Genomic DNA, 25,010 nt, shown 5'->3' with positions numbered 1-25,010 from the left:
GTGGTGCTGGAGCTGTGGGGCCACCACCCCTTTTGTCTCTGGGACGTCTGCTCTGAACGTGCCACCGTGACGGTGAGCGAGAGCTGCTGCAACCTGATGGGTGCCGGGGGTCCAAAGCAGGTTTCGTAACTCCAAGCCCATTCCACGTGAACAGCAAATGCTGGTGGCGGTGGGTGGGACACGGGTGGGCTCTGATCCCCAGCCAGCTGGGGTGGCTCGGTGCTCTCTGTGTGCAGGTCAGGCATCCAGCATCACTATCGTCTCGAACATCCATGCTTGCACCTACCCGCTCGTTTTGTCTCCCCGTCCTTGCGGAGGGAGGCCGTGTCCCACCTCCCGGCGTTGGCGAGGGACAGGTTCCCCTGGCTCGGGGCTGCCTTGTTGCTTCTTGGGCTGGGACAAGAGCAAGCAGCTATTCTGGGGCTTTTCCTGTGGACCAGGGCTTCTGGTTTCATGTCCCACACTGTGTTTGTGTCCCTCCAGAGAGCTGATGTAAGGCTGTGTACACCCCGGCTAAAGTACTATGAGTCATCTATCTGTTTTTTCCTTAATAGTGTTCTGACGAATGCTTTGTCCTTACATTAAGCTTTTCCTCTGTAGCTCTCCAAATGCTCCGCATACATGAATTACACCTGAGGTCACTTCTGTGGGGTGAGTCACCAGGTGACTCGGGGACAAAGCTCAGAGCAGGGTACGGAGCTCCTGAGTCCAGCCCACGGGCTGTCAGCCTTTGATGTGGTCAATGATTTAGGAAGATGCTACCGAACTCTGGGACCAAAATAAATAGCGAAGAGAAGCGCAAGGGTTATCACGTGGGATCGGACCCTCTATCTTGGTGTTTGTGGGTTTTTCCAATAGCCTAACGCCTTCTGTGCTGATGCAAACCGAGTCCCAGCTTCAAAGGACCCTCTGTTTAATCAACTGATTCCTCTTTTTCATTTTACCGTTGGTTTACACATTTATGTATGTTGTTTTGCATTACTTCAATCAAGCCAGCATTTCTTCCCCTACAGCTAGGACAATCAAGTGATGTATGAAATATATAATGCTCTTTGATTAATATTAAATGTGGAGAACAAATACATTTGGAAGATCTTTATCTTCTGATAGACTCCGTTGTTTGTGGTGCTGAGGCTGGGGCTTGTGACAGCTCCTTGGGGACACGTGGGGTCTCCTCCTTGTTTTCCAAAGCCTCGTTAGAATTGAGTAAAACTTAGACCTTTTCTCAGTATTGCTTTTTTGTTGCATTTCTACTATTTTAGATATTTCTTGGTTCTTTAATGCCTCACGCTTATATTAAGTTTTGTAATCGCTGCTATTAGTTTAGTTTTAAAAGGCAACCGTGTTTATGATTATTAAGGCTCCGTCTGCCGTTGCTCTGTCCTTCCTGATACCGCAGGAAAAAGGCTCCTTTATGCTTTGGAAGTTAAGGTTTGCTTTATGTGCAGTATAGTATTATCTGAAATTTTGCCCAAAATAGTAAACAGGCATCTATAACAGCTCTGCTTTATTGCATTTTAGATTAATTTCATATTCTTTGGGGATGACAAATGTTAGGAGGAAAAAGGTATTTTTGTGAATGAAAGATGTATTAAGTATATATGAAAAGAAATGTAACGTTTGCGCGAGGTTCTGCAAATCTGTTATTTTCTGGCCAGAAATAGCTTTCTCCTGCTTACAAATTGCTTTGAACACAATCAGTGATATTACCACCAGTCATTACATATTTCTGTTATGCCTCTTCTGTCTTTCACAGCTTTTCTTGGCATTTTGTGTCCAACAGTTTGCTCAGCGAGATAAGGAAAGTGCCATAGCTGTGAGTAAATATTCCAGACTTTCAGGAAACCCTGAAGAATTGTTGAAGAATGACACTATGGGGGATTTGGGAATATAGCACACTTCTGCCAGCATTGACCAGGGTTGGAGGTTATCAGAGAGGAAAGAAAGGAAGCTCAACAGCGATAAGTACTAACGCTTTCAATACGTTTTGACCTCAGAGCTGGTGATGGCTATGGTGAATCGATAGCATCTCTCCGAGGTGGGACTGACCTTGGAGAGGTTCACGTGACGTTTGGGGCATACCCTCGGCTGAGGCGGGTGGGTGGGTCTGTGCATCGCTGGCTTATGCTTTCATTAAGCTGTGTGAGCAATTAAAACCACACAAAACTAAAGATTGAGATAAAACCTGGATGCGTCAGAGGGATTGAGGGAGACCTCCCCGTGCCGTAGGGAAGAGCTGAAGGCAAAGACTGAAAGCCGGTGGTTGCTCCCACCCATCGTTTCACCTAACATCCAATGTTGGACACCAAATCGGTGGAGCTTTCACTAGGGCTTCATAGGGCGAGTGGTATTATCTATTACAGCAAATCTTCTCTTGTTGTTGCTCATGTTTACAAGTTATTTGTAAATAAAAGAGCTTTCTTTTTGCCTATAATAGAATTACATAGATAAATCAGTGCTCAGCTCCTTCCCTTTGCTGTAGCCTCCTGCAATTTTCTCTGTCAAGTCTTCACATTGGATGGCCTCTCCAGAGGCTTAAAATGAATCACAGAACAAAATGAAAACTGACCTTACGCCGTATTTATTTTTTATGGCTAGAGCTTATCTTATAAGGCGCGGTTGCCTACCTTGCACCGGAAAGAAATGCTGGCTGATGTTTCCTAGCAGAAAGAAAGAGATGTTGTTTCTCCAAGGCTTGATGATACCATCAACCTTGTATATATATATTTCACCCAGGCGTGACCTTGCTTAAGAACAAAACCATTTCTGAGCTCCGTTTTAAGCACGGCCTAGCAGAAGCCCAATTGCTTGGTGGCAGTTGAGCGTGGAGGGAAGGGGTGTTGGGATGAGGCTGACGGTGCCGCTGTTTCCGCTTGGCGTTGACGGTAATCGGGTCAGGCAGATGTCTCCAACAGCTGCGGCTAATGGGCTGCCACGCTGGGCAGGGACCAGACCTTGAAACTCTTTCTGCTCCACAGCAAATGCATGGGCCTGAGCGCATGGAAAAATAAAATTCTGCGTTTAGCATTGTTATTAAATTCTGCCCTCACTACTAAATCAACAAATTGTTGGTGCTTTACACTTGCAAGTTGGCCTTTTCTGCCTAAGGTTGGGGTTTTTTTGTGTTGTGTTTTGTTTGTTTGTTTCTATTTTATTTGTTTGAAATGGCTATTTAAATTATTGATAGGATCTTAAAACTGAGCTAATTCGCTTCAATTTGTCCAATAGACAAAACTATTTATAATTAACAGAGAAGCAGAGGTCACTTTGGTGTATAATAGATGCCAAGCCAAATGAATAACAATTAGGTAGTTTTTTATGCTAAGCTAAAAATTATGCAAGGACTACCTTCTGAATAGCCTTGAAATGATTAGCAAGAGATTCAGGTGGCAGGCTCTGGGGAAGGAGGAAAGAAATCCAGGGGGGTCTCAAAACTGTGCGCTTATTTATCTGGTTAGAGTAGCTATGTTGGCACTGGAAACAAATGATCTTTTAAAATAAACCTTATCTTTAAATCATAGCGACAGCAGAAGCTATTGTAAGAACATGACCATACATAATTGAAAAGGACAAAGGGTGAGGGTTTTACATAAAAGGAACAGGATTTGAGTGGTGGCTTGCTTCATCTGTCAGTGTTTGCCTGGGCAATTCCTAGGGCTGTTGGTGTGCTTGGCTCAGGTGGAGGCTACTGTTATCAGTTACATAACCTTTTGGTTTTCTTAACATTAAGACGGGGAGAAAATGTCCCTAAAACGTCCCTACCACCTTGCTAGAGGTTCCTCTGGGGCTTGCATGCTGTTTGAGGAAGCAAGACACGAAGGAATGGCCTTGCTCGTACACTGTCTGGGTAATGTGCTTTTGTTTGCACGGCCTATTTTATTACTGTGAAACAATGAATGGTTAAAAGAAAAAAAAAAAAAATTAATGTAGGCTACAACGCAGAGTTATTGCACCAAAGCTGAAACAAGTGTAAAAAGTAGCAACAACTGCATAATGGAATGATAAAAAAGACTCCTTACCTTTGCTTGCAGGACATAATACCAGTTCACAACACAATACAATTAGATTGCCACATCACCCCTTGTAAAACTAGAAAGAAAAGAAATGTAGGGGTGCATTAAAACTCCTTTCATTTTCTAATGCCTTTAGAGAGCTATTGGACATAGAGGGCTTGCTCTGGCAAAAAGCTCTAGTGAGCTATTAGGTTTTTAACTATTTTATAGGTTTTTTTATTGTTGCCAGGCCTAGTTTTTCAGTACAATGACTTTGTCCTCTCTCCCCCTTTCAGCCTGTCGCACGTTTATCAATCTTACAGATAACATTCACTATAAAGATAAGTCCAGGCTCTTATGAAGCACTGTGTCCTGCTGACATATCCTTCCTTCTCCCTGCTTTTTTTAGCGAGTCTCACACAACTTCTTTTATCTGATGATCTTCCGATACAAATTTCTTGTGTCAGCTCCAGATCCCACAGACGACAGGAACAAAACCCTGTCATGCAAGAAGTGGACACCATCACCTCTGGGCCAGGTTTAAGTGGAACACAGCAGAGGAGAGCAGAGACTCTTTTGGGTCAGAAGATGACCTTTCCTAAACAGTTAACCATGAGCAAAGCTCTCACTCTTGTTTCCTGTTAAGTAATATATAATTTTTTTGCTCCCCATTAAGACTGTCAGGCTAAAATGCAAGCGGTCAGAAAAGGAGGACTGAATGTTGAAAAGCAACTTCATTCCCTCAGTGAAGCTGATGAAATTTACTTCTAGAAAAAGACAGCTTTTGCCAAGGACAAATGGATGCAAAAATCACTACATTGCCGTGGGTTGATTAGAATTGTGCCTTTTCAAAGAAAAACAATATTACTTATTAGTGGACCTGCCAAATTTTGTCCTGACTCAAATTTTTTAAAATCTGTGGAAATGTCAGAGCTGGTGTAAGTGTGCACAGCTGACAATGATAAGTTGTGTGTATCTCTAACCAGGAGTTTTAAAATGATGCATAGGGAGAGCAGTTGAAAGAAAACTTGCAAACTGATACGAGCAAGAAAAATGTTCCTGATTAATGCGGTGGAAAAACAGAAAGTTGAAACTTCCTTGTGTTTATCGTTTTTATGGCAGTGGGAGATGTAGGCTTAGCTGGGAGTTAGGGATTGATCGTGACTGTCACCATCCACACCAAGCCCTTCGAGGCTTCCCAGGCAGCTTGGGAGTGCGCTACCAAAAGCAGGCTAAGAAATAGACGGGATGCTGTCCTGGTAAGTGAATGTATCTCAACGCGTCCTAGTTCACCTCTTTCACCTATTTCACATTTAATTGGCTGTGACTGGTCTCCAGAGCAGTGTTCTTGGATCCACGATAAGCAAATTCGTGTTGCTGTAGAAAGACCAGGCCAGCCTGTCTGGTTTCTTCCCCATCCAGCCATCCCTCCTGAAAGCTGGCCCTTGGGAGCTGAGATGCGGTTTGCTTCCAAGGCGCTGCCGCGGCTTCTGGGGCTAAGGCTGGGCTGCCGCATCTGCCAGCTTCCCAGAAATGTTTCCGTGACTTTTTCTTGGTCTTAATAACAAAGCTCACAACATTGTTTTGGCGCTAATGGAGACCTCAGCTGAGCATTTCAGTTTAGATCTGCATTTTGCAGTGAAGAAGAGATCAAGAGGAATCTGGTCTTCGCCCCATAGGTTGATTTTCCTACCTGAGTTACAGGACTTTTAGCAGGTTAAGTAAGCTGAGCTGACACAATAAGGCTGGACCACATGGTTCCAGAAACAAGACATTTCCAGCTGGCCTGGGCTGACATGATCTGTATATTAAATTCAATACCACAAATACCTGACAAGACCGTGTGAGGCACCTCTACTAGACTTCTTAAGCTTATGCAAGTCCTACACGTGTATGAGTGTACATGCACGTATATGCCATAGTTTTTATATATTTATGTGTAATATATCTATGTTGTTCAATTATCCCTGCTATTGTTAAATTTTATTTACCCCAGACTCTCGCTGCCTGCAGTGCAGCAATTGAACAGCATATTTGTAAGCATACAGTAGATAACAAGAAGAAAAAATAATTAACAAGAAGTCATGTCAAACCTATTCAGTTTTCATTTATAGCAGCAACAAACCTTGTGGGCAACAAACATTTACGGGGCAAGTACAAAACTGGCTGGAAAGTTGTACTCCAGCAGTGGAATATACCCTGCAAGTGTAGCCTGTTCCACCCAGAGGGGAGTGGATGAGGGGAGAGCCAAGAGGGGAGTTTTTGAGCACAAAAAAGCCTGTTAATGAACAAAAACTAGACAATATGGTCTTAGAATAGAATAGAATATTTCAGTTGGAAGAGACCTTCCAACTGAAAAGTCTTCAGGTGGATAAGATGAGAAAGAGCAGGCTTAAATTGAAATAAGGACAAATCAGGCTGGATAAGTAAGGAAACCCCCCAAACAACAAACCAGAAGAGCAAAAGCTGCTGGACATCAGAGGGGTTTGCCCAGGAAGGTGGGGACTGTCACTGGGGACAGGTGAAGACGACGCTTGCTCTTTTCTCTCTATAGGGAAAAATAATGCTGTCACCCAACAAGGGGCTGGGGTCTTGCTCCCCTTTTTCTCCCTTTGCCTCTCCCTTTTGCTAGACAAGGCCACCAAGGTCCCAGAATGACTGAGCAGTGTGACCTGGAGGTGGCAGCGAGGTGCTGGCGGCGCGGTGGGTGGGAGGCACGGGAATTGCCTTGGCTGCGTGCGGGTTCGGTCCAGCCGATGGGGTGATGCTTGGAGATGCAACCTAACGACCACGTAAATGCCTGGGAATGGAGCCGGTATTTCTACAGTGGCACTCAGCATGAGAGGAAATACCAGCGAAAATAAAATGAAACTTTAAAAGTGAAAATGGCTCCTAATTGTTCAGTGGTCGCAACCTCTCTCCATCAAACCCCTGAATAATGAGTTTCCCTTCAGCCCTGTTTGGCCTTGTCTTCCCAAGGTAAAAATCTAAGCTTTCAAGCATGAGTGACAAAATTGTCAGTGTTTTTTAGATTTGTGTGAAAGGACACGCTTTTGATGAATACAGCAGCTCCTAAAAAGAGGAACTTACCCCAGTTTTGGGCAGTTTTTCTCTATGATGACAGATCAGCAGTATAGGAAATGGTCTAAGGAAAGCAATTTTAAGAACATGCATTAACATGTTAATTATTACAGTGTTTCTGCGCTAAATCACATAAGTTTACTCAGAACATAAAGAATAGTGCTCAAGCGCTGCTGGGTTATCAGCTTCCAGAAACAACCAAAGATGACTTTTTTATTTATGTTTGATGTTTCTTGCTAATTTAAATGTCACAGCTCATATCTATGTCTCTGTTACCTCAAGGGTAGGCTACTCAAGTGTGAACTATAATAGAGTTGCATCTCAAACAGACTTGAAAAGGTACTTCAATGCAGAATGCCTCTGTTTACATTTAAAATGATATATTATTATTTATTATTTATATTGCAGTAATACCCAGCAGCTCCAGACATCTATTAGGAAGCCTTTATGGTCAGTGCAAAACAGACCGTAAAATAATGTCCCTACCCCTGATAGCTTTCATTTATAAGTAAATCCAGCCATGAATATATCGGCGTGTCTTCACAGAAACCAGATACATTTGTGTTGCAGTGTTGAGGTATTAGTTTTCAGTTATGCAGCTTCCAATGGACGGGGATTTTACTATACAAAAGGCTCCATCTTCCTTCTTCCACAGCTAAAATCACCTCAGGCATTCAGGCTTGGGGCTGCTCAGGTAAATGAGACCAAGTAGTTGAAAGGTTTGGCTTTTAAATTGGCCTTATTTGGTGCAAATAACAACAATTTGATAATAGGTAAGTCACCTTGCAAATGCCCTGTGAGACTTTTGGGACGTTGCTGATGGACGAGTACTATTGGGGTATTCTCTCTCTCTCTCTCTCCCTCTTTGTTTCCTGGAGCTGAAAGGAAACCATTTAGATTGATTTACCCAGAGATTTTTTTTTTTTCCCCTACAGATGTGTACAGACTGATTGGCTTTGGCAGACAGTGCAGCCTCTGCCTCATCTGATGAGAAAGGCCTTGTGCTAATAAGCTAATATTCTCAGTTGCACTCATAAATGATGCAGTGATCCTAACAGGCTTTTCGGCTGCTACCAAAGGTCCCTGATCCATATGTTTAAGTGCACTCATAAATGCTGCAGGAACAGGGAAGGTTCGCTGCTCGTATTATCAGGGAGCAGCTATGGTTGTTCATGTGTTGTTGCCCTTTTCCGTTCTTCTATACATCTGTTGTTAGATGAGCTGGGCTTAGCTGTGTTGTGGAAGAAAAAGGCAGTAATATTGAGCGTGGAAAGACATTGTGCCTGTTTTGTCTTGAATGAGATGGCAATCTGATGTCGTACTGGCAATACTTCTTGGTATCTGGTGGATGGAAGGCAGGTTCTTTAGTATGGATGCTCACATGTCAGGGGATGCGGCACCCCAATCCAGGTGGTGGTGTGTGAGATAGGAGTTCGGCCGAGGTCCTGGCGACTTTGGGTCCTTGGGACCCAAGATTCTCTCGTGTTTTCTGAGACCTATATGTAGTTCTAAAACACGTCATAGAGGATGTGTTGGGCAGGCTTCTTTATATGGAGAAACCAAAATTGCTATCCCTCCTCGTTAAAGTTGAAAAGTGCTTGGTGGCACGGTCAGGCTGGCTTCGGGAGTAGCCAGGGCCTTTGTGTTTTGTAAAATTAAGGCTTTCCAGAAACTTAGATTTTATGAACTTGTCAGCATCTCAAGCAAGTTGCGTTGTCTGCAGCCCAAGCTGGGCTCTTGCTCCTCCTTTGTATCATGTACTATTGTTGTTTGCTTTTCTGTTAAGAAAAAAGGGAGTTAACTAAAACCAATATTTGAACTGGATTTATTTAACATTCATCTATTCAATATGCAGAGGCATATCTTTTCCTGAAATTCCCTTTGTTTTCTTTCCCTGACACGAAGACATTTCCTTGACAGTCTTGGCAAAAGCAAGACTCCGCTAAAGCTGTCATGACCAGCCCAAATGTTCATCCTGCCCCAAGTCGAGGCGTGCGAGTCCAGCTTCCCATGCGGTCAGTAGGAGACAGCTTTGCAGAAGATGAAGGAGAGCAAGGGACTCTGCATCCACTAATTGTGCTGGAAATCTGGGGAGCCTGGTGTCCTCCTGTGTACGTTCAACTTGCATATCCAATGATTCACACCCACACCCATGCTAACCATCACAGCCATACGAAGATAAGCACGAAATCTGCCTTTCCTCACTTTTTTCTGCCAAAATTATCTCCCCCCTGAGTCTTCCTTTTCTACCTTGAAAAAAAATCCCCACCTGCTAACCTGGAGCCTTCTGTTTTATTTGTTTTTCTATTGACAAAAAGATATATTTTCAGGCTAAATTGTTGCTTTGCTACGCTACTCCAAGAGCAGATCAAGGCACGGCTTGTTCCTCTGTTCCCTTTCTGCTGCTTGAGCGAATGCCTGCGTTTAAAAGCATTTGCCTGAATTGAACCCAGTAAATTCACTCACAATATTTAAGAAAAGCTGTCAGCGGTGCTGTGTTCCTTGTATTTAATCCAGTAAGTATCATATATGTTCTGAAGTACAGAACTCAACGCGAGATGTCTTTGTGCGCCTGTGGGCATGCATCTGGCTATTTATCTTCTGTTTTCCTGACTACTCTTCAATAGCCTGGACATTAATGTGCTCTGGCCTGCGACTGAAATTCCTTTGTCACGCTGTACACATCAGAGTTGGGTTTGATGCGAGGGTTCTGAGTTCCTGCTTTATGCTTGGCACTGGATTATGAGCAGGGCAGAGGGCTGAGCCGCTGGAAGATGGAGCTAGCCGTGGCTGATGGTGATAGAGGTTCCTCCATGGACTGCAGTGCTCTCCACGATGGCTCCAGCTCCAACGTGCTGTCCCATAAAGAAGGCGTGCAGGAAGGAATGGGAAGTTATAATAGGAGAGTACATGGCGATTTGGTTGATTTGTGTGGCTTTTGGACAACTAGCGTTGAGGATTTAGTGAAATGAAAGCCCTGCAGCCGGTGCCCCTTCACCAGCAGCAGTACTGTGAGTCCTTCCCAAGGATGACAAAACTTTCTTTTGGGAGGACAGAAGTCAAGGCTATGAGTAGCAAGTCAATCTGTGATAATGTGGAGCTGGGTCAATGAGAGTCACATGAAAAGTCTTTAAAAGCTCTCTTCTCCCCTTCCCCATCTCCCCCAGCTTTTCATGTACTGAACTGTATTTCAGACTAGACTTTCAAAGAGCTTTTTGGTTGTTTGTTTTTTTTTTTTTTTTTTTTTTAGGTTGGCGCCTTATGAGTCTTCCAAAAGCACACAAGAGGGTTGGTTAGGCTTTAACTACTATTGGTTTTAATAAGGTTCAAGCATCTAATCAGTTTATATGCATGTGGGTTTTTCAAAAATGTGTATTCACGTTGTTAAGCGCCTTAATGTCACTGGAAGAAATTTGGCCCTTCAGATGGTAAATATTCATTTGCACAGTCTATATTGATAACTGGTTGTGGTTATTGGTATGGTGAAAAAACTGACTTCACAGGCATTTCTTAAAAAAAATCTTGGAAATGGAAATAATTAACAAATAATGATTATTAGGAATGGTGTCGTGATGAGGAGACTTAACTTTGAGGATAATGTCATAGAAACATATAGTGGTAATAGGTAGCGGAGCCTAATTATTCCTTGATGTAATAACTCATGGATTTCTTATCCAACATTCCTTTCACCCATAGGAAGAAGTGCCTTCCTACACCTGGCTTTGTAGACTTCTTGGAGAAAATAACCTTTAACCAAGTGACATGAATAACTCCATTTAAATTAAATGGAATAACAAGAAAGATTAAATCTCTAGCTAATATTTTACTTCAGAAATATTACCTACTGAGCCAGGTAATCTGTTGGAATGAGTAGCTCAGGAGAGAGGCGTGGAGCATGTCTGTGCCAGAGGTGTAAGACCTGCCTGCCAGTGGCATCCCTCCCCTGCGGGAAAAACAATTGCACATAAGGCCTACAGAAGTGCTTACCTTTCCTGTGGATATGTAGGAAGCTTGAAAGGGAAGGAAAAGTAAGACTGATTATGGGCTTAGAGACTTGCAGAGAGGACTGGCCTGTTAAGGCGGAAACTCATCAGCTAGGAATGTCTAATGAGGAGAAATATTCTGGTGTGGTGTTTGATCACAGGGTGATTATGAACTACTAAAACAGTATGGCTGTGTAAAAACCAAATGTACTGTAAGATTAAACAGCTGAAGTATTTCCTCCACTCATACAGAGGCATTAATGTCTTCGTGAAAATTATCAGTAAGGGTACTGAATACAGCACTGATCCCTTATAGGCAAAATAGGTGGATTCAAGCTGAAAAAAACGTAGAGCAAAGTGTAGAGAGTTTGATAATGACGTGGGAAAAGGTATCATACAAGATGCCACTAAAAGAGCCAAACCCATAGCTTATTTGGCCCAGCAGAATGAAACCTTTGAAGGCTGCTCTATATAGATAGAGAGCAAGAGTAAGGGAAGAACGTCTTAATCTAAAAGATGATGCTGTCATGACAGCAAATGAGTACAGATGAGCCACAAATTAACGGAGCTGGGAGCAGCATGGTTCTGGGAAGCCCTTGCAGCAGCTGGCAGGGTGTGCTGGTTTTGGCTGAGATAGAGTTAATTTTTTTTATAGTAGCTAGTACGGGGCTGTGTTTTGGATTTTTGCTGAAAACACTGTTGATAATACAGAGATGTTTTAGTTGTTGCTAAGTAGTGCTTATACTTTAGTTGTTGCTAAGTAGTGTTTATACATAAAACCCAGTTTTATGGGTAAAAAACTGGCTGGATGGCTGAGCCCAGAGAGTTGCGATGAACAGAGTTAAATCCAATTGGCGGCTGGTCACAAGTGGTGTTCCCCAGGGCTCGGTTTTGGGGCCAGTCTTGTTTAATATCTTCATCAGTGATCTGGATGTGAGGGGACCGAGTGTGCCCTCAGTAAGTTTGCAGACGACACCAAGTTGGGTGGGAGTGTTGATCTGCTTGAGGGTAGGAAGGGTCTGCAGAGGGACCTGGACAGGCTGGATCGATGGGCTGGGGCCAGTTGTATGAGGTTCAACAAGGCCAAGAGTCGGGTCCTGCACTTGGGTCACAACAACCCCACGCAACGCTACAGGCTTGGGGAAGCGCGGCTGGAAAGCTGCCAGGCAGAAAAGGACCTGGGCGTGTTGGTCGACAGCCGGCTGAACATGAGCCAGCAGGGTGCCCAGGTGGCCAAGAAGGCCAACAGCATCCTGGCTTGTATCAGAAACAGTGTGGCCAGCAGGAGTAGGGCAGTGATCGTCCCCTGTACTGGGCACTGGTGAGGCCGCACCTCGAATGCTGTGTTCAGTGTTGGGCCCCTCGCTCCCAGAGAGACATTGAGGGGCTGGAGCGTGTCCAGAGAAGGGCAACGGAGCTGGGGAAGGGTCTGGAGCACAAGGCTGATGGGGAGCGGCTGAGGGACCTGGGGTTGTTTAGCCTGGAGAAAAGGAGGCTGAGGGGAGACCTCATCGCTCTCTACAGCTGCCTGAAAGGAGGGGGTAGAGAGGTGGGGTCGGTCTCTTCTCCCAGGTAACAAGTGATGGGACAAGAGGAAATGGCCTCAAGTTGCTCCAGGAAAGGTTTAGATTGGATATTAGGAAAAATTTCTTCACTGAAAGGGTCATCAAGCATTGGAACAGGCTGCCCAGGGAAGTGGTGGAGTCACCATCCCTGGAGGAGTTCAAAAACCGTGTAGATGTGGCACTTTGGGACATGGTTTAGTAGGCACGGAGGTGTTGGGTTGACGGTTGGACTAGATGATCTTTTAGAGGTCTTTTCCAACCTTAATGATTCTATACCAAATTAAGGACTTTTCAGCTTCCCCTGCTCTGCCAGGTGCAGAAGAAGCTGGGAGGGGGCACAGCTGGGACAGCTGACCCCAACTGCCCAAAGGGCTATTCCATACCATATGGCCTCATGCTCAGCATGTAAAGCTGGGGGAGAAGAAGGAAGAGGGGGGACATGTTCGGAGTGATGGCGTTTGTCTTCCCAAGTCACCGTTACGCGTGACGGAGCCCTGCTTTCCTGGAGATGGCTGAACCCCTGCCTGCCCATGGGAGGGAGTGAAGGAATTCTCCTTGCTTTGCTTTGCTGGCGTGTGCGGCTTTTGCTTTCCCTATTAAACTGTCTTTATCTCAACCCACGAGTGTTCTCACTTTTACTCTTTGATTCTCTCCCCCACCCCACCGAGGGGGAGTGAGCGAGCGGCTGGGGGGGCTGAGCTGCCGGCTGGGGTTAAACCATGACACAGGGTAAAAGAGAAAAGTAATTTAAGATGATGTTTGACCCAAGTGATGCGGTTACCTGCTTCTCGGGACAAAGTGACCCAGGAGAGTCCTTCCAGTCTCATGTTTCTGACTTTTTTTCTCTTACACTTGATCAAGTAATAAATATCTTCACTTATTAATTGGATGACTTTGTCACTGTTTGCAAAGTAATTCAATTCAGATATCTGTTCAACAGCCACAAAAATATTCACGAATCCTGATTGTTTTGTGGATTTCAGTGCCATAATCAGTCAAATAAGATGTATTGCACCTTGGTGACTGGACAGTAAAATACTAGTTCTTTGCTCCATATAAAGTGACAGAGATTTTAATTGCATGCTTGAAAGGTCTGGGGTTGTTTCTGAATGAGTGAATGAATCTATTAGTGCCGTTGTCTTTGACTATAAATGCTCTCGCATAATGATGAGGCAAAGCTATTACATTCACTTGTACGGAGCACTCCCACTCCCGTGTTGTTCAAATTGTTTTTAGTCAGTGGTCAACACTGCGTTGAAATCGTGATCTCAAAAAGCGAAGTGGAAAACTAATGTAAAGTACCGCTGACCCTTTGAAAATTTAAATGGTTTTCAGATTATTAGAGGACGTATACCTTCAGTTTACTCACACCTCATGCCCTGGCTGCAGACAATGTATCTTGCATGGGTTTAATGTGAAGCCTTATTTATGCTGGTAGGTTTATTACGCTAGTGGGATTGCTCAGCTTAAGGGATCAGAGCCACTTTTTCTCCTCGAAAATAAGGAATATATTTTATTTGGCTATACCTAGTATGATATCTTTGCAAAAGACAATCCCTAATGCCCAAAATACTAGTGGAGAAAACCACAGGGAAGAGTTTGGTATCAAAAGCAGTATTGTATGCTTTATTACTGACAAAATATTACAATGCCTGCTGGCTGCATTGTTCTGAATCTTGCTTTAGCATCCAAAGTCTTTTAAGAGATTCCTCTGCAGGTACAAAACCCTGTGATAGGTGGAAATCCTAAGCACTGGCTGTAGGATTTTCTGGGCGTGCTGGAGAGATTTGCCAAAATAGCTGGAATAAACAAGAGTTTATCTTTGCTGCTAAAAAAGGTACATTTGTTATCTTACAAATCAATGTTTAATATGTATGAACGATGCCAACACAAAAAATCGCCCCAAAGGCTGGATGCATTAATTGCAGTGCCTTGACTACAGCAAGTTTATTTGTGGTAAAACTGAAGTGGTTTGCTTTTGCTGGAGTCTGTGCGCTGAGTATTTTTAGGCTAAAAAGATGCATCCTTTTTGTTCAGTCATGACAAGCCCCTGCTGTAGCCACAGTTAATGGCATCCAAAGAGTGCTTTGGGCACTGTTATTATTTATATCAGTTCTGTAAACAGTCTCTTGCTGGGATAACTGGGTCTTCAGTGGGGTTTTTATTGCTGCAAAATATCATGCTTATAATTTTATGCTTGACTGGAACAGTTATCTAGCCAGGAGTTAAGTGTCCCAGTAAGAGTGAAGGGTCTGCACACTGGGTGAAATTACCTCGAGTCGTGGGTTGACAGAGAGGGTGAATCTTGGGCTATGAAGAAATGGGCAAAATGACTTCAGCAAAGGTCAGTCCCCACTGTCCTGCCTCGGGACTGGATTCCTGCTGCTGCATCCAAATGTTTTCCTCCTCTTTGTGCCAGGCTCCATAAAACACATAAAAACACCTCTATGTGTTAGCCCAAATCTCAGCAAGTGACTATCATAGACCGTAGGTGGTAGAGTGAAGAATGGTAAAAGAAGATATTTAAGGACATATAATTATTTGCATGGAAAATCTGACAGTGGAGAATAATGGATGGGGGATGAGGGGAGGGAGAGATTTCGATGTAATAATGTTCTGTCTGGGTCAAAGGAACAGACAAAAAATTGGAATTAGTCCTGGGCCTCTCTGAGTACTTGTCTGCATATTTAGGAGCCTTAAATAAGTAGACCCTAAGTTCTGCTCCCACTACTGCAGATTTGTGGTTTTTCTGCTCTCATTTCTTCTTTAGTGTGCATATATCATAAGCAACAGCAAGCCTGAAGTTACATCTTTCATTCCTAGCTGCACAAACCCAATAAGACTAAATGACTGAAATACAGCATTATGGAACAAAAGCTTCCTCCTCCCTCATTTTCTTCCTACATGACACAAGCTGATGACATGTCCTCAGAATTATTATATAGAATATAATCTATGAAAGAAATCCTGAGCATCACTTCTTTCCTCTGTGACACGGGGAAGTGATATCTCCACGGCACAAAATCAGTGCAACGGGGCATGGAGTCAGATTCCAAATGTGTGATGATGTCTTAGTGTAATAGGATAAATTAATTCTTGCAAAAGAAAGCAGTATGCTATTTGTCAAGGGTGTCGATAACTTTCCGCCTATGTTTCCTTTCATGAACGGAAAGCAGACAACAAGAGAACTAACAAATGGTTCCTCTCCTACAATGCCTCAAACATCACTATAATGATGGGAAAACAGTGGCAACCTCTATAACGATCATGAAAATAAGAATTTACTGTCATGTTTCTCATGGGATCTAATTTAAAACAGTGTTCTTAAAGAAACTCAGGTCAAGAGTAAAGAAGACAAAGTTGACGGAGATCTGGTTTGACAGCTGGAATATCACAGAGCATACCAGGTTAAACTCTGAAGGGCTTTATGGAAAAGGACTTCTTACGGGGAATGTGCTTGAATCCCAACTAACTGGAAATAAATAGCAAAGCTTTTCTGTTTCTTTGTATATAATTCCCTTACGTATGCATGCTGTAAGCGCAGACAATTTTGCCAGAAATGTTTTCACGATCTGCTATCTTCTTGCAGCAGTGCTGGGACATGGGTCCTTCCTTTCCTTGGGAGGAAAGTCCTGGGTTTTGCACTAGGGCCAGCGAGCAGGTATGGCTATAGCTCTTCGAAGAGGATGCAATCTGAAGGCAGAGCACATCTCAATCTGTCGCTGTCCGTCTTTCACAAGGATTTCTTACCTCTTGCTAGTTCATAGATCCTGTAGCGAACACAAATTAAGAAGTAATCTTTCTGACCGGTGAAGACGTGGCTTTGGTCACCCAGCAATGTATGCTTAATCCACCTTCCGGACTTAAGCACTTCTCTACCAAAGTCCAAGGGAATGCAGTAAATGCCTAAATTAAGCAAAATTTGACATCTTTGCTTTAGGTTTCTGCGCACTGTGTAAAATTCCTTCCACACTTCCCCTAGGACTAAATTTGGCACAAACATTTGTCAGAAGCACAACAGCTAAATATTTTTTGTTTTCCTAACTTCTCTGAAAGGATGGGAGAAGGACATACCCTTCAGTTTTAGTCAATATTCCTAACTTCAGAGAAGGAAAGAGGTATCCTTAAGCTCTCAATTCCTTGTAATTTGTTTTAAACTTTTGCAAAGGTCATGTAAGTGAAGGGGTGGGGGGTACCTGCAGAGAAATGTCTCTTTTTTACAATAAAAGCAGGAACCTATAGTTAAGGCTATTTTTGTAGATTTTGCTAACAGAATGGGGTTTTTAACTGCCTTTATATCCTGGATTTTTTTTTTTTATTGCTAAAGGTAGCAGACCACTTTAGCAATATTTAAAAAAAAAAAAAAGCCTCCTAGGGTCTTTGAATTAAATTCTTCTTTTTCTTTAAAAGGTTCAAGACTTTGAAATAATGGATGGTGAGGCCTCCTATATTTGAGGGCTTTCCTTTTTGTGAAGCGCATTGCTTTTGTTTTACCATCCGAAACATCCTCTGGGATCCTGAAAACACTTTTACAAAGCCTGAGTCCAGAAGTCACCTGTTTATGGCGAACTCCTCTCCAGAGGAGGGCAATAAGTGAAACTGAAGTAATTCACCTCAAATAAAGATAAAAATAGACACAAATATTATCAAGCTTTAATAAAAGATTAAATGTTGCCAGACTGGAGGGAGGAGAGCAGAGGATGAGAAAGAGAATGGGGGTCGTTAAAGAGCAGGATCCCATTCTGGGGGGTGACCCTCCGTTTATTGATATTTGTCATTTTAAGGGCAAGCAGTGTCAGCTGTGCAGGATGTGGCCTCTTTTCCTCCCATCAGCAGAGGTCCTGCCCCAAGGTGACATTCAGGACACAAAGATATTAATGGCATTGCCATTGTTGTAATCAGGACCTGGCTGGTTGTAATCGAGCAAAAATCCAGAACAAAACCTCGGACAAAGCTGACAGGATCACCTGGTCGCTATGATGTAAACCTCTGCCAAGCCTTTTAACAGCATTAATGTAAAAAGCAAACAATGTCATGTTTCTTTTCGAACTTTACAGTCTTTTTTTTTTTTTTTTTTTTTAAGAGAAGCTGTGTTGTATTGGCTTAGAAACTAGGTGGATCTGCTAGCCTTACTAAATGTGGTGCCAGTCCTCATCTTTTCCATGAATAAAATGTCATTGAGAAATATTTTTGCTTTCTCTAATGTGGCATATTTGCTTAGAAATATCAGAAGTTTTCATGGGTTATAATCAACAAATTCAGGAACTAATGTATGCTACTGAATTTTCCCACACCCTGGCCATATTGTGTTTTCTCTAAACAAACCTGTGCTCAAGAGCTGCCATAAGCTGGTAAAGCTAAAAGCAATGTGTCTACAGGAAAGTACAGTTTTGCTGTCTTTATTCTTGTAATTTAAATGGAATAGCAAGAGCCGCTCCACATGACCCAAATTTTCTCTTGCTGAAGTGGGACGACAGGAGATGGTTCTCCTCTATGAAGAAAATAGCTTAAGGCGGGCCAGAGAGACGCTCTCAGCCATTAATGAAGCCAATCCACATCACAGCTCTTCAGGTCTTTGCTTTCAGTTCAGGCAAAGGACATATGCTTTGGCATGCACAATTTAAAAATAGTTCTTTTGATCTGCATTGGAGGAGGGATATCCAAACCCAGGGGCGTAGAGAACCCCCAAACATGTCCTCTCCTGGAGAGAACCCTTTCTCAGGTCACCAGGAGTCCTTCAGTTTGACCTCCTCTGTATGCTCTGGTCTTACATCTCATTGTACATAAAGTGCATTTTTCACAAAAAGAAACCCATGTTGTAACATAAAAGTGTATTTTTCCAAAAAGACATTTTTGGCAACCTGACAAAGGTCATCTACGCATGCCAGCTATTCAGTTAAAACCTCAAATTCTCCAGTACAATAATGATGCTGAAGTATGTTTTCATGCTTTAGAAACTTGTTTATTGGGTCTTTTAGTTTGGCTGCTAGAGAATGAAAAAGATTATCTTCAGATTGGTTTAAAGTCTTAGGTAAAGTCTCCTTGGATATATAGGTTTGTTAATGTGGTAAGTTTGGGAATTTTCAAACTTTTAGTCTGTGAATTCTAAAAATCTTAACAGCAGTGGAATAATCCACAAAGGGGTTACACTAAAAAAAAAAAAAAGGAGCTTTTTCTAAAGAAGGCTCGAATCCACAGCTATTATGCAAAGTTTATCATAAAAAGATGAAAATAATCCCAGTTTGTGTTCTAACTGCAACGTAAGGGAAAAGGTTGCATCTGAAATGGACACTCGGCCTTGCAGTTTGGAATCGAGGCTTCTGTTGGGAGACTTCGCACCCAGCAGCTGACCTTGTGCGTTACTTCCACGTAGAGCTACGGCTGGATTGAATGCGTCCCAGGCAGTGCTGTAATTTCAATGTGCCAATCACCTTATGAAGAACTAAATGAAAATGTTACCAACTAATAAGGGCTAATTTCATCATCCTCAAGTGCTAGAGATGAATAAGCAGTATAATTAGACTAACAGTCAGTGGCCTTCAGAGGAGAACTGTTTTTAAGCAAAGCCAACAGAACCTGAATAAGAAAATAATTGGATTTATGGGCTTTGGGACCTAGATTTGATAACACTTTTTGATGAAATGGCTAGTGTATAAACAGTGAAGTCCCACAAGGGGTAAGGCGTAGGAAGGGCTTGAAAGGAAGGTGCACAGCAATGTACAGCACCATACAGCTTCTTTATAGAAGCTATAGCGATCTGACCTTACTGCTGTAGGTCTCTTCTTGAGAAGCACCTGCATCATTAGTCCAAATTTTATAGTGATTATCACATGCTGATCAGCTACCTGCATCATTAGTCCAAATTTTATAGTGATTATCACATGCTGATCAGCTAAGAGTAAATTTAACCTTAAAGTTAGAAACACGCAGGTCTGTCCAAGGAGCGGTTAGCTCAGGTAGAGTATGTTGACCTGGTCCTTCAGTAGGCTTTTGCCACCTGCCTAGTGGCACATCAGCAGATGCCTGTAACAGCTCTTCCCTAAAAACGTTCTTTGTAAATTGACTTAATTAGCAAATGACCTACCATTGAAGTACAATGCTATTTTCCATCCAAAGAATTTCACTGACAGGTCTCAAGGTACCGGAACATTTTTATCTACAAATCAATAGCCAAGCTCCCCAACACTTGTACTATCAGACAATCAAAGCTCTGATAGCACGGCAATCAGTCATAGCCACTGAGAGCACAATACTGGCTTCTAATGACACGAGGGTTATCTGAGATTTGCAGGAGCCGATCAATTGAACGAGACAGTAGTTGACAATCAATAGTTTTCTATCATTATAGCAACCCCATTCATGCTGCTGGAGTAAGAGGTTTGTCAGCATTTTCATTTCATGCATTTTTCTGGGATTTTATCCACTCGGATGTCTGAACTCAAACTCGATTTACCAGATGTGTGCTGGGAAGCAGGCTTTGCTCGCATCCCAAATAGCTGAGTGATTTTGTTTATAATTACTTTTTATGGAAAATTATTTTTCTGCATACCCAAAAAGGGAAGGCTAATGAGCAATTACCTTAACCAACACTGTTTTGAGGGAGAGTTGCAGAGGGGATAGCACTGCCTGAGGGCCACAACTGCTGCTGTCTGTATCAGTACCCTGGGCAAGGTGGCCCGTATCCCACAAAATTGCAACCACCTCAGTTGCTACTCCATCTGTCTCTCGTATCCAAAGGTGTGCTTACATCAGTATTGGAGTACAGAGTTTAAAACCTTGAATTTTGGCATTTATTTTATGAATAGTCCTGTGCAAGTAGAGCATGACATGAAAGTCTTCTCAGCCAATATTTTTAAAAAATAGAAGCCAAAATCAGTCTCCTAAACTTGTAGCCAGGATCTTAAATAGAAGTCCTGATTTTCTCAATGCTAAGCCCCAGCTAGCTCCTATTAGTTGGATACTCAACAGTCTTGAAATCAACTTAACTTATTTATGAGCTGAATTACGGGTTTAAGAGCTTAAGCTCAGGTTTCTCTTTCCAACACCCCAGATTTTGTCATGCCCATATGGTGTTCCAGTTATGCTGAGTGTCTGGTTGAGAGACTCACCCCATCTGCAGCAAACATTTGCAGCTTCACCCTGGGGTTAGCAGCTCCGAGGTTGCTTCTACCCTTCCTTATGAGTGCTGGGCTGAGCAAGGGGCTGTTGTTTTGACCCCCTGCCCAAAATAGTCTGAGCCTTGCCGCGGCTTACCAAAATAATGGTGAATTTTTATATCGCCTTTAAGTAGGGGCTGGAGTGAGACTTACGTGGTGACAACAGCTCTGTCAGGACTAGCTTCTCCATTAAATTTAGGGCAAGATGGTTAGATTCAATAACGAGGAGGTAAAACACCAACTACTTTGTGCCTTTGCTTGCTGCTGGCTTGTTAGCTGAGGTCTTTTAACATGACTGCTGGCCCAAAGTAACCCAAAACTTTCATCTGGGAGAGGAGGAGTGCTTGGGACTTGCTGTCTGGCAGAAATAATATGCTCTAGCAGAGAAGGAGGCCCGGGAGGGTGATTCTGGGGCCAGCAGGTGCCTGCAGGGCAGGATGGGACCCATAAGTTACCTTCAGCTCCAAAGTGGCTTTCTTTGCTCGGCACACAAACCATCACCTCTGTCTGATGGGAGCTAAAGTTCATGGTCTGCTTATAAGACCAATGGAAAAAATGGTTCTTATTACATAGGGTCATACACTTGTCCTCGCCCGTTAAAAAAAATAATGGAGGTTTTGGATTAGATTCCCACCTTTGGCTGGAAGTTAAACTGCTGGCCATGTGGAAAGCTCTGTGCCCTGCTTTCATTCATTATTTTGTTGTGTAAATAATTCAGTTTAATATTTCCTCGTGATCTCTTGCCTTTGCTGCAGTTTGCTTATCCCCACAGCCATCAATTTAATCACATATTACAGCTGGATTTGGGTTGCTGGCTGGATATTATTTTTGGGCTCCCAGACAGGAGCATATCTCTTTATAAATTCTTTATCATATTTGTAGAGAAATATACTATCTCATTTGAATGTAATTAACTTAGTCACTACACAATTAGTTTATAGGATTTATTAATGCCACTATTAAAGCCAGCTAACAAGCTCTGGCAATTCCTATATGGATTTTAAACTACAATACAGACAGGCATAATAATAAAAGGGAAACTTTTTAATATTCTCCTGTGGGTGAATCCTGGCTCCTTACATGTTTTACACTGTCTTCAAATTAAAGTGCCTGCCAGCAGTTCAAACCCCGAGGTCCTCACTGAGTTTTTACTTTGGCTGCATTAGGCAAATTCCTATTGCCTTTTGGTTTTTGGGGGGGAGAATGTTTTCTGTATTTATAAGTTACAGTAGAATTTGAGACAAGTATTTCTGATAGGACTTTTCCTGTGATTAAGCTGACACGATTATGGGAATTATCTTGCTCAGAAAATGATTATTTGTGGAGCGCTCAGTTTTTCTGGATTTGGCCCTGGCTGTTGCTTTAGCAGAAGTCAGTACACTTTGAAAGGAAAATTAGGACTGCGCTAGTTTAACAACAACAGACTCGGAGCATGGAAATGTTTATGATTTCGGTGTTATGATTCAAAGATTTGTTCTTGTTCTATGTTTCTGTATTCATAGCAGTTTATATGTAAGGCAGATTTTTAAAAAAGACCCGCTGCCTTCCCCCCCCCCCCAAAAAAAAAAAAAACAACCAAAAAAACAACCCTCAAGCCAAAGCCTTTACTTCCCACATTTTTTATTTACAAGGAAATTAGAAAATACTAGCCTTTTTATCTTCAAGATTCCTACTTGAGGTAAAAAGGCAAAGATCATGTTTTGATTGCAAGGTTATTAGATTTGGCTTTATGTGGATTCAGCTTATAAGAACTAAAGGAAATCTTAACCATGCACCTTGCCTTGCCCCTGTGGCTTTCACAGCAGACAAAGATGTGATCTTTTCCCCCGAACAAACAATTATGCCCTTAAACAAAATATAAAATGATGTAGTCACAGGTAAGTGCCGTAAAGGCTGCGTGGTCCGACCCAGTGACCAGGCACCTCCGTGCAGGGGGACAGTGTCCGCAGCTGCGGTGACCCCAGCCCGTGGGCACCGTCCCCCCGCCTGGACGGGGATGTCTCCTTTCGGCAAAGCAACCCAGTGCAGAGCTGCAACCCGTGTCTGGAGGAGAGGAAACCTGATTATTGTAATTAAATCATGGGGTGCATAATGCCTTTGAAAACAACAATGCCTTGGCAAGCCATGACGTGTACTTCTGTGCCTTGGTTTGCCTATAAATTGAAAATAACATGGCTTTACACCAAAAGGTCTAAGTGATGCTCGTATCTCGCCGTGAAATTTTTAGATGAGGAATGGCGTATGGTGTGAATGCAAAAAGTATGGTCGATGTTGTTTATTACCAAATGTGGAGAGAATTGATGGATATATCTGATCATCCACTAAAAAAACAAGTTTCCTGCTGGCATGCAAAGACCATGCTTTTCGCATGGCCACCCACTGCCCTTCGTTTCATACGGATCAGGCTGCTTTTCTTATATGGGACTTGCTCTGCTCCTGACCTGAGTGAGAGGTTGTCCCTCGAGCCCACGGATGTCTCTGATGGGCCCTGGTTTTCCCCTGAGAGCAGACGTTATCTGTAGGGGTTATTGAGTTTATGGAGCTGGGCGCCTTCTTTGAGGTCAGGAGCTGTGATTTCCCTGACTTAGACACGTGTTTGCTCTCTTTCAAAGCCTGTTATGCAGATTTGTCATGTGAGAACGGGTGCTCCCAGCTGCGTTGGAGGTGCTTTGCCATATGTCACGAAATGAGATTTCTGACTTTACTCCAGGTGAAGCATCAAATTGATTTAAATTTTCTACGGAGAGATGGAAGTTATTTGCAGAATAATATTTTTCTGTTTTCTCTTTACTGGATTGTTATTTTCACAAAAAGATATAAGAGAAGCTGTTACTGGAAAAATAAGTGCAGTCTTTGAATGGAAAAATAGAGGATTTATGTTTACATAAATAAACATCGAGGGTAAGTAGGCCATTAGTTAGAAATTTCAGGTTTTGAATCAACATACGTTGAAGAAATGACTGAAGTTATAAGCATTAAAAATAAATAACAATAATTCAAGTTTCATAAGCCCAGGTCGTTCTATGTAGTTTAGAGCTTCAGGTTTGGATATAGAGTATAGAGGCTGAAATTCTGGCTGTGCTGAAGTTAAAGACAGGTTTGCCATTACCTTCGGTGTGGCCAGAACGTCCCCCTGAGGGAAGCTGCTGCGAGAGCACAGGATGATTTTCCACGGCAAATTCAGATTTTCTTCTCGTTAGAGTACTCAGTTTGGAGCAGAGTAATAAATGGGAATTTCAGTGATTTGTACACCGGAACAGTGGTGAAAATGGTTTCCCTTCTCCCTGTCCTGCCATCTGGAAGGGAAGTCTCGGCTGTACGAGGGGCAGACAGAAGAGTTACACAGTAAATTCTCATTTGGAAATGCTTATGTAAAGCAAAAATCATATAGATGTGACAAAACATCTGAAATAAACACAGTACCCGAGAGTCTGATTCTGGATAGATAATACAATTTAAATATTTATTATTATATTGTTATATTTTTTCTGAAGTTTGTTAAACCTTCAGGTTTGATTCAAGAACAGCTGCCGTTAAAAGCTGGTTGTATTGCTTCTTTCTTCTCTCCTCATATTGAATAATTATATTTGCTCTTTGATGGAGAATTGTATTTTATATCAGTTATTGCTCCCTGAAAAAATATTTTCCTTGGAAGTGAATTAAGCTTAATTAAATAGACTGACATAATTCTGAAAGAAACTGTCCATCTAGAGCTGTAATGCTGTTTAATTTACCCATTCTTATGTTGTCCTTTAGTTAACTCGGAGGATCTTCCTTGAGAAGCTCATTCTAGTTTGAAAGGTTTTGAAGAGAGAAGTTGTACTAAGACGTGCTCATGGAAGGTGCTTTTTAACTCTCCATCATTTAGAAAGGGGATAAAAAGGCTGTATGGAGAATACAACTGGCTTTGCCCCAACGTGGGCTGCCCAGGTCTAGGCAGGGATGTTCACTGCTCCCTTCTGAACTGTGCCCTCCTGGCTTCAGTCGAGTTTACGATGGCTGTGACTCTCAGGACATCTGCATGTGGCTCAGTGAAGGACATAAACCCCGAGATGAGTCTCAGCGGGGCTAGGAACAACTTGTTCTGAGCCAAGCTGCTTAGGTGTGAAATTAATTGCTGGAGGAATTTGGATGGAGACAAACCCTATTAGGACATGCCCATCTGTGAGGTGAGGAAACTTCCACAAGTGGAAAGGTGTAAAGAAAGAAGGCAAATACCAGGAGAGTTTCCCA

The sequence above is a fragment of the Mycteria americana genome, chromosome 8 (assembly GCF_035582795.1).
Source record: "Mycteria americana isolate JAX WOST 10 ecotype Jacksonville Zoo and Gardens chromosome 8, USCA_MyAme_1.0, whole genome shotgun sequence".
Taxonomy (NCBI): Eukaryota; Metazoa; Chordata; class Aves; order Ciconiiformes; family Ciconiidae; genus Mycteria; species Mycteria americana.
Note: the sequence above shows the minus strand (reverse complement) of the source record.